Source organism: Canis aureus, chromosome 30, assembly GCF_053574225.1.
Source record: "Canis aureus isolate CA01 chromosome 30, VMU_Caureus_v.1.0, whole genome shotgun sequence".
Taxonomy (NCBI): Eukaryota; Metazoa; Chordata; class Mammalia; order Carnivora; family Canidae; genus Canis; species Canis aureus.
The window spans coordinates 44,112,887-44,122,818 of NC_135640.1; the positions used below are offsets into that span (position 1 = coordinate 44,112,887).

General features: G+C 56.9%; 1 long non-coding RNA gene across 1 annotated transcript; it reads right to left on the bottom strand.

Moving 5' to 3' along the window:
* Positions 1-3,805: 3,805 nt before the first annotated feature.
* LOC144302102 (uncharacterized) lies at positions 3,806-9,016 on the bottom strand. Its single transcript, XR_013368982.1, has 3 exons — positions 7,970-9,016; positions 7,675-7,744; positions 3,806-5,217 (listed from the first exon to the last, which is right to left on the bottom strand). It is a non-coding gene; the product is annotated as an uncharacterized LOC144302102 (long non-coding RNA).
* Between the last annotated feature and the right edge of the window lie 916 nt (positions 9,017-9,932).

The window sequence follows — 9,932 nt, forward strand, 5'->3', positions numbered from 1 at the left end:
CAGATGGTTCTGGTATGTAGTTAGGACATAAGGTATAGATTCAGGTTTGGGCTTAGGGTCAAAGTCTGGGGTTAGGGGTTTGGGGTCAGGGTCAGAGTTAAGTTAAAACATAACTGGCTCTCTTCCTCTCCTCCATCTGCCTGGGCCCCCAGGGTGGACAGGACTTGCCCAGGGTCACATGTGAGTCCAGACTTGAGCTGAAGCATTGATTTTCTGCCCTTTGGTCCTCTAATAGAGGCTCTAATAGAAGAATGAAGTGTTTACCTGGTCACTTACTGTTTCAAATCCAACCCAACCCCAGTCAAGGGTTGTGGAGGGTGTCAGAGGTTATGTACTGTTCTTTCCACTGCCCCACCTGGGAAGAGTGCTCCTGGCCCCATTCTGCCCGGGTGGCTCCAGGGGCCAGCACAGCCCTGACCGGTGAGAGCACTCGGGGGACACGCATGGATTCATACAGGACTGTGTGCACGGGCCCAGCCGGCCCCATGTGCACCCTTCTCGCAGGCTGGTGCGGCCTTCCTGGCACCCTTCACTTGGATGCACTGCAGTTTGCTTATGGGTTCATGTATTGAAGGACATCCTGATCTCTTTAAGGTTTTAGCTAGGATGAATAGAGCTACCGCGCATACTCGCATGCTAGTTTTTGCATGGAAACAGTTTTTTCAAAACAATTGTCTAAATACTAGAAGTATGAATGTTGGGCCCTCAGGTGAGATTTATTTAGCCTTGGAAAAAACTGCGAAACTGTCTTCCAAAGCAACTGTATGCACATCCCCAGCATGAAGGAGCGTTCCTGTCATATACAACCCTCCAGCAACTGGGATCCTTTTTTTGGACTTTACCATCTCTAAATGGTGTGTAGCACTATCTCGCTGCTGTTCACGTTGGTAACTTCCTAATGATAGAGGATGTAGACCATATTTTTGCAGGCTTGTTTTTTATTGGTACATCTCTTTGTCCAGGTGTCTGCACAGATATTCACCCGTGGTTATACGGCTATGTTCTCATTGTGGACTTCTGAGAGTTTTTTGTAGAGATTGGATAAAAATCAAGTAGTTTGAATATCAGATGTGTGTTTTGCAAATATTTTCCCAGTTTGTGAGTTGTCTTTTAGTTTTCTGGGCAAAGTCTTTCACAGAGTAGAAGTTTTACCTTTATAAAGTTCACATTATGTATATATATATATATATATATATATATATATATATATATATATATTTTGGATCAGTGTTTCGTGTTGTGTGTTAAAACGCACCACCAAACTCAAGGTCATGTAGATTTTATGTTTTCTTTCTGATATTTTGATAGCTGTGTGTTTTAAATTTACGTACAACGTTCAGTGAGTTTTGCGGGACGTGGTGAGAGTTTGGTCCACATGTCACGTCGCGTCCCTGGGCTCCAGGTCACCGTCCGCCAGTGTCCTGGGGAAGCTGGGGTTGGGCTCCGCGTCGGGGAGACGTTTCCGCCGCTCACAGGCCTCGGCTGGAGCCTGGACGGATGCGGGGGCGGCCCTGGGCGCGGGGACGCCGCCTCCCGCTCGGCCTCCTGCAGCGCCTGCGCGTCCCGCAGGGGGCGCCCGAGCCCAGGCCCCGCCCGGGGGCGCGTGCGCAGTAGCCTCGTCCGCCTGCTGACTGGAGCCTGGGTGAGCGGGGAGGCTCGGGGAGGCTCGGGGAGGCCGTGGGGGGGCGTCCACGCTGACAGGGCCCGGCTCCTCAGGACCTGCGGGGAGGCTTACGGAGGACGTGAGCCGCGTCCACGCTGACAGAGGCCGGCTCCTCAGGACCCGCGGGGAGGCTCAGGGAGGCCGTGGGGCGGCGTCCACGCTGACAGGGCCCGGCTTCTCAGGACCCGCGGGGAGGCTCGGGGAGGACGTGAGCCGCGTCCACGCTGACAGAGGCCGGCTCCTCAGGACCCGCGGGGAGGCTCAGGGAGGACGTGAGCCGCGTCCACGCTGACAGGGCCCGGCTCCTCAGGACCCGTGGGGAGGCTTCCGGAGGACGTGAGCCGCGTCCACGCTGACAGAGGCCGGCTCCTCAGGACCCGCGGGGAGGCTCAGGGAGGACGTGGGGCCGCGTCCACGCTGACAGGGAACCCGGCCTACTTAGGATCCCGCAGGAAGGCTTCAGGAGGACGTAGGGTTAGTGTTAGGGTTAGTTAGCGGTGTGGTTGGGGTTAGTGATAGGGTTAGGGGTTAAGGTTAGGGTTAGGGGTTAGGGTTAGAGTTAGGATTAGGGGTTCGGGGTTAGGGTCAGGGTTAGGGTTCAGATAAGGGTCAGGGTCAGGGTTTACGGTTAGGGGTTAGGGATAGGGGTTAGGGTGTTTAGGGTTAGTTTTACGGTTATAGTTAGAATCCGGGTTAGGCATATGGATTATGGACTAGGGGTTAGTGTTTGGTTTCGGTTACTGATAGGTCTGGTGTTAGGCTAGGTTAGGGTTAGGTTTACGATTAGGGTTAGGGTTTTTGTCTGTAACAGTAGAGATTGGATCTGGTCCTGTGCTTGACACTGGGACTCCCAGTAGCTTCAATGGGTTAGTTTTAAGTGTTCTAGTTATGTTTGGGGTTAGGGTATGTGCTTGGCATCCATCCATTCAGAAGCCTCTCCAGAGGATCAAATTCCAGGCCTCTGTTGAAGTGACAATAGCCATGGCAGGCGTCTCCTGAGCTAAGGAGGGGATTTGCGGCTCTAAGTACTCTTTATTTGGATTTTCAATTTCCTTTCTGTTTTTATCTCACTGTGCACACCCGTTCTATCAATACTAACAATTGTCATCTTAAAGTTTTAATTGAATTCCCATTTGTTAACACAGTATAACATAGTTTCAGTGTACCACATAGTGATTCAACCCTTGGCTACAACGCCTGGTACTCGTCACAGGTGCCCTCCGTCATCCCCATCCCCCATTTCTCTATCCACCCCCCCCCCCATTCCTCTGGTATTTATTACTTTATTCTTGATGGTTAAGAGTGTGTTTCTTGGTTTGCTTCTCTCATTTTCCCCCACCCCTTTGCCAGTTTGATTGGTTTCTTAAAATCCACACGTGAACGCAATCGTATGGTATTTGTCTTTCTCTGACTGACTTAGTTCATTTAGCATCAGTCCTTTCCAGTTCTCCCATGTCGTTGTCAGTGACTTCATTCCATCCCTTCTGATGACCGAGTGACGTCGCAGTGACTGGATTTCCCCCATCGTCTGTGCCCACTCATCTGTCGGTGGACGCCTGGGCCTGGTCTGCCGTTCGGCTGCTGTTGATGACGCTGCTACAGACACTGGGCTGCGCGTCCCCCTTCGAATCTGTACTTCTGTATCCTCGGGGCAAATCCTCGCTGCGCAATTCCAGGATCATAGGGTCGCTCTACTTTTAACTTCTTGAGGCCCCTCCACACCGTCCTCCACAGTGGCCGCACCTGTTCGCATGCCCACCAGGAGTGTAAAGGGACTCCCCCTTCTCCCCAGCCTCACCAACGCCTGTTGTTTCTCGTGTTGTAATTTTAGCCATTCTGACGGCTGTCAGGTGACATCTCATTGTGGTTTGGGTCTGCATTTCCCTGGTGATGGGTGATGCTGAGTGACTTTCTGTGTCTGGTGGCCATCTGGATGTCTTGTCAGAGACAATGTCCATTCATGTTTTCTGCCCATTTTCAGTTGGTAATTTGTGTTTAGGATGCTGAGATTTATATTTGCTTTATATATTTTGGACACTAACTCTTTATCGGATGTGTCGTTTACAAATATCTCCTCTCATTTTGTATGTTGCCTTTTAGTTACGGTTGTTTCCTCCACTGTGCGGAACCTTTTCAACTTGATGAAGTCCCAATAGTTTATTTTTGCTTTTGTTTCCCTCGCCTCAGAGGCGTGTCTAGAAAGAAGATCCAATGGCCAATGTCCAAGACATTGCTGCCTATCTTTTCTTCTTTTTATGGTTTTAGGTCTCACATTTAGGTCCCTAATCCATTTTGAATTTATTTTTTACATACATGGTGTAAGAAAGTGGTCCTGTTTCATTCTTCTGCACGTGGCTGCCTAGTTTTCCCAACACTGTTTGTTGAAGAGACTGTCTTTTTGCCATTGGATATTCTTTCCTGCTTTGTTGAAGATTAATTGATCATAGAGTTACAGGTGTGTGTCTTGTTCCGGTTTTCCATTCTGTTCTATTGATCTAAGGCTCTCCTTCTTGTGCCCGCACCATACTCTTTGGATCACTAGAGCTCGGTGATATAACTTGAAATCTGGAACCCCAGCTTTGGTTTTTTTTCAACACTGCTTTGGCTATTTTCAATCTTCCGTGGTTTGTTGTTGTTTTGTTAAAGATTTTATTTATTTATTCATGAGAATACACAGAGAAGGGAGAGAGAGAGAGAGAGAGGCAGAGATCCAGGGCAGCCCATCTTCCGTGGTTCTATACAAATTTTAGGATCATTTGTTCCAGCTCTGTGAAAAATACCATTGCTATGTTGATGGGGATTGCATTAAATGTATAGATTGCTTTGAGTGCATTAAATGTATAGATTGCTTTGAGCATAATTTGAGAAGAATGGATATTAACTCTTCTTTAGATATCCGGTGGGAAAAAGAAGAAAAAAAGATATCCGGTGGAATTACCCCAGGAAGGCCATCTGGTCCTGGACTTTGTTTCTTGGGAGATTTTTGATTCAATTTCTTTGCTGGTTATCTGTCTGTTCCAGTTTCTTATTTCTTCCTTTTTCATTTTTGCTGTGTTATCTATTTTTTTGAGTATTATAAAGCCTTTTAAACAACAGGGCAGCCCGGGTGGCTCAGCGGTTTAGCGCCACCTTCGGCCCAGGGCCTGATCCTGGAGACCCAGGGTCAAGTCCCACGTCGGGCTCCCTGCATGGAGAGCTGCTTCTCCTTCTGCCTGTGTCTCTACCTCTCTGGCTCCAGGGTGTCTGCGGAGAGGCTGGGTCTCCCTGGAGCTGGGCCTCGTCCCCCACGAGGAGCAGGGACCGTGGCCCCGACCTGACACTTCCCCACTGCTGTCCCGGGGCCTGGGGAGGCTCGGGCTCCCAGCAGACTCTCCCCAGGCAGGGGGCTCCCCCGAGGACGGGGCAGGAGGACACTGAGGGCGGCCCCCAGCCCCATCAGGACGGAGAGCCCTCGGGGGCACCCAGCGCCCCACCTTCTCGCTGGGGAGGTAGTGGTCCCATCACTTGAGCATTTTTATCCATTTGTCCGCGCACCGGGTCTCCTGGCGGAGTTTCTGGAAGAGGACAAGCGGGGGCCGCAGGTGAGGCTCCAGCCGCGGGAGGTGGGCGCTCGGGCTGCGTCCAGCCCCCCCGCGGGACCCAGAGGAGCCAGGAAGGCACAGGGCCCCCCGCGGACCGCGGCTCCGGGTCTGGGGTGTGATCCCGGCATCCCGTGCAGCGCTGGGACAGGGGACTGGGGAGACGCCCGGGGATGTCCTGGGGGACGGGGTGCAGACAGCTGGTCCCAGCACCCCCCCCCCGTGTCCTGCCCGGGGCCCAGGACGGGCTCTCACCTTGGCCTCGTGGGCCAAGGGCTGGGCAGCTCCTTGTCCCTGGAAGGCAAGAGACGCAGAGCCCTGAGGCCCCGGCCCCACAGCCAACACCCCCCGCCCCGTCTGCACCCAGGGGCCTGGGGAGGGCAGGGCTCCTCCAGGGAGGGCGGGGGCTGCCAGCGGCCTGAGGGCGGGCGGGGGCGGCGTTGGGGGGGTCTGAGAAGGGAGTTTGCCGGTGGTGGGCTGGGCGGGGACCCCTCGGCACCCTCAGGGGGTGACCTGCCCCCCTCCTTGATGGACCAGCCCGAGAGCTGTCAGCGTGGCCCAGGTGCCCCGTGACCATCCCGCTGAGGTCCCCCTGCCTCCCCAGGGCCTGACTGCCCAGCGTCCAGCCGGCCTCGCCCTGCCCCCTGGCTGTCCCCCTGCTGTCCCCTGACTCTCCTCTCTGCTGTCCCCTCTGCCACCCTGGCCCATTTCACCTCCTATCCTGTCGGAGCCCCTGAGCACGACCACCCCTGAGCCATCCCAGCAGCCACCCGGCCATGAGCAGGGCTGAGGGGGCCCCACCTGGGGTCTCCAGCATCCGTCAGGTTCTCTTGGGGCTGTTGACCCATCAGCCTCGTCCCCTGCAACCTAGGCCACTGGGCTGTCCCCTCCCTTGTTCCCACCCAGGGCAGCCTCGTCCTCCTCTTCCCTCCTCCTGCCTGGTCAGGCCCTCCCTCTGCGCTCCCCCCCCTCCCTGCCCTGACCTGGTCCCCAGCATCTACCTGCAGCCCCGCAGAAGCCTTCGGGACTGTGGGGGCCCTGGCTAGGGGGTGTGGGTGAGAGCACCCTTGCAGACTCGCCCCAGACCAGGCTGTCCCCCTATGGAGAGCACACCCCGGCCCCAGAGCCCCTCACAGGCGGGATCCCCTGCTGACAGGACTGGACACCCCCCGCCCCGGATGCAGGAGGCAGACACCTGGGCCTGCCCGAAGCAGGCGTGGGGGCCCCTCCTCTGAGTGTCCAGGGGCCTCCTCCGGGCCCAGCTCCCTTCCTGCCCACGTCCCGGGTCGTCCTCCGGGGTGTCTCAGCTGCAGCCCAGCGCAGACATGGCCCTCAGAGGGCTCCAGGGGACGTAGTCCCGACCTGGGGGGGGTCAGCCTCCAGAGAGGTGCTCCTGCAAATGCCACCCCCCCCCTGAGATGGATGAGGGGTGTCCAGGGGATTCACTGAAGAAAGCCCTGGTGGTCGGTGACCTTGCACAGTGACAGGTCCTGCGGAGACCCTGCTTGGTGCGCCTGCAACAGAGCGGGCTCCATGGTGGGGACCTATCAGAGCAGGGAAATGGGGACAGACAGGAGGGAGCAGAAGGGCTCCTCCCTCCCCTGAATCCTGAGGGAGCGCCGACCCTCTGAGATTGGCCAGGCACAAGAGGAAGGGCCTGTCTGCCCAGTGGGCGCAGCCTGACAGCCTCACCTGCTTCTATCTATCAATGACGATCCCCACCTGGGCCTGACCTGACCTGGTGACTGTGGTCCCCACCTGGGCCTCACCTGGACCCGGTGACTGTGGTCCCCCACTGGACTTCACCCGGACCCAGTGACTGTGGTCCCCCACTGAGCTTCACCTGGATCTGGTGACTGTGGTTCCTACCTGGGCCTCACCTGACCTGGTGACTGTGGTCCCCACCTGGGCCTCACTTGACCTGGTGACTCTGATCCCTACCTGGCCCTCACCCGGACCTGGTGACTCTGGTCCCCAATTGGGCCTCACCCAGACCTGGTGGTGACTCTAGTCCCCAACTGGGCTTCACCTAGGTGACTCTGGTCTCCACCTGAGCCTCATGTGGATCTGCGACTGTGGTCCCCACCTTGGCCTCACCTGAACCTGGTGACTCTGGTCCCCACCTGGGCTCACCTGGACCTGGTAGCTGTGGTCTTCATCTGGACCTGGTGACTCTGGTCCCCACCCGGGCTTCACCTGTACCTGGTGACTGGGCTCCTCAGCTACCAATGACTAGGATCCAGGATGGACACTTAGTTGCTACTGACACCGGGACCATCCCCAGGGTCTCACTTGTTCCTGGTGACTCTGGTCCTTGTCTGGGCTGACCTGGCTCATCCTTGGCTCTGATCCCCTCTTGAGCCTCACCTGCTCTTGCAGGTATGGTCCCCCTGTCGTGGGTGTGTAGTGTCTATGGTCCCTTCTGGGCCTCACCTGATGGTACTGGGCCACGATATTGGCCCTTTGCAAGGCCAGCAAGGTCTCCGGGTCCTCCTGCATCGTGCTGCAATCCAAACACATCCAAGAATGACGGTGTGTGAGAACCTTCTGAGGACACATCAGGCATCACACATGGGCCCTCGCTGCCTGTCTGTCCCTCGCCCACCTACAGTCCACTTTCCCAGCCACTGTCCCAGGACACGCCGTCACGCTGGGGTCACAGAGCGCGCCCACCCCGGTATCAGGAGCACACGGGTGGGGGACCCAGGGGCTCCGGGGAACTGCCCACCTGATGCTTGGGGGTGACGTCTCCCAGCCCAGGGCGGCGCAGAGATGGTGGTGGGTGGGCCGGCCAGCGAGTGTCCCTGCGGGCTTGGGGGTGGGGCGGGGATCGAAGGTTTCTCTTAGATTCCACAAGCACACGACCAAGGGGAGAAAGCGACGGACTGGACTTCATCAAAATTAAAACCTGATGCCAGCAAGAGTGCAACCAAACTCCCCACCCTGAGGGCAGCGATGTGTGAATAGCCTGAGGGGGGCCTGGGGGAGCACGAGGGACTCCACGTTCCAGTGCGTGAAGAGCAAGCCTGCTCACGGGCCAGGGGACCCAGCGGGCACAGGGCGGGATGGGGGGGTATCAGTCACCCCTGTCGGGGTCCATGCGACTAGGACAGGCTGGAAAGGTCATGGCTTGGGTGCCTGCACAGCACAGGGCTTACAGGGGAGCGGGGGTCCTGAGTTCCGACTGCAGCCTCCTTCCCTGGACGGGAGCAGCAGGGTGGCCACTCTCACCCCATGGGGCTGTGGAAAGGCTGTAGGAGCTGCTCATGGTCATTGCATGGGGGTCGGGGTGTTGTGGACCCCAGCCGGGAGGCCTGGGCCCCCACCCGGACCCACAGGCCCCACTGTGGCCCACGGGGAGCAGGGATCAGCTGCCACTCATCTGTGACCTGTCGCTGTGTGAGCGCCTCCTCTTTATGCACTGGGGTACTGGGGAGATTGGGAGGATAGGGGTACTGGGGAGAGTGGGAGGGTGGGGGTACTGTGGAGAGTGGGAGAGTGAGGGTATTGGGGAGAGTGGGAGAGTTGGGGTACTGGGGAGAGACTAGTACTGGGCTACTGGGGAGAGCAGGAGAGTCGGGTCGCTGCGAGCCAGATCCGGAGCACGAGTGCCTGCGACGGTCTGCGGACGCAGAGTGGGCACCAGGCAGCGGTGGAACCCGGGGGCACCACAGTTCCGCCCAGAGTGGGGTCCCGCATCATCACTGTGGGCAGGCGGGGTCCAATCAGCACTTAGCCCTTCACCCTGAAGGCCGAGGGTCCCGGGGGAGGGTCCTGTCCCCACGCCGGGTGGGAAGGGGATGCAGGCACCCTCCCACATCCGCAGTTCCCATCCTCGGGCCCTGCAGGCCTTTCGCCCTTCAAGGCAGACTGGGGGTCACAGATGCCCCCCGCCCCCCAGGGCTCACAACATGGGGTTGCAGTTAGGAACGTTTGAGGGGCTCCTGGGTGGTTCCATCGGTTCCACGTCGACTCTTGAGTTTGGCTCAAGTCAGGATCTCGGGGTTGTGGCGTGGAGCCTCAGGTGGGGCTTGGGCTCCGTTGGGTGAGGAGTCCGCTCCAGGTTCCCCCGCTCCCTCCGCCCCCCCACTGCACCCTCTCTCAAGTAAATCTTCTAAAAATTAACATGAAGACACGTGAGCATCTTGATCCCCTCTGCAGAGGTGCCTTCGTGTGCGTAACGACCGTGTAAATGCCTTTCACGGACCCACCCTGAGTCCTACCAGAAACCCCTTTTCCTTGGTGTTTATTGAAGTACAGTCGACACACAACGTGACAGTAGTTTCAGGGCTACAACTAGTGACTTGACAATTCTGTGCCTCAAATTAATTTATTAAAAAAAAAAATTCTGTGCCTCACTCAGCTCCCCCCACGAGAAGTGGCGTCACCATCTGTCCCCATACAAAGTTGTCCCAACAGTACTGACTCTGTTGCTAGGCTGTACTTTCTAAATTTCTGGGATTTCTTTATTTAGAACCAGACGCTTGTAGCTTTTCCTATTGTTCATCCATGTTGCCCACCTGCCCCCGCGGCCCCTCTGGGCATCAGTCAGCACAATCCATCCCATTAACCAGAGAAAGGACATGGGGCGGCCCGGGGGGCTCAGCTCTTCAGCACCTGCCTTCAGCCCGGGGCGTGATCCTGTAGTCCCTGGATCGAGTCCCACATCTGGTTCCCTGCCTGGAGCCTGC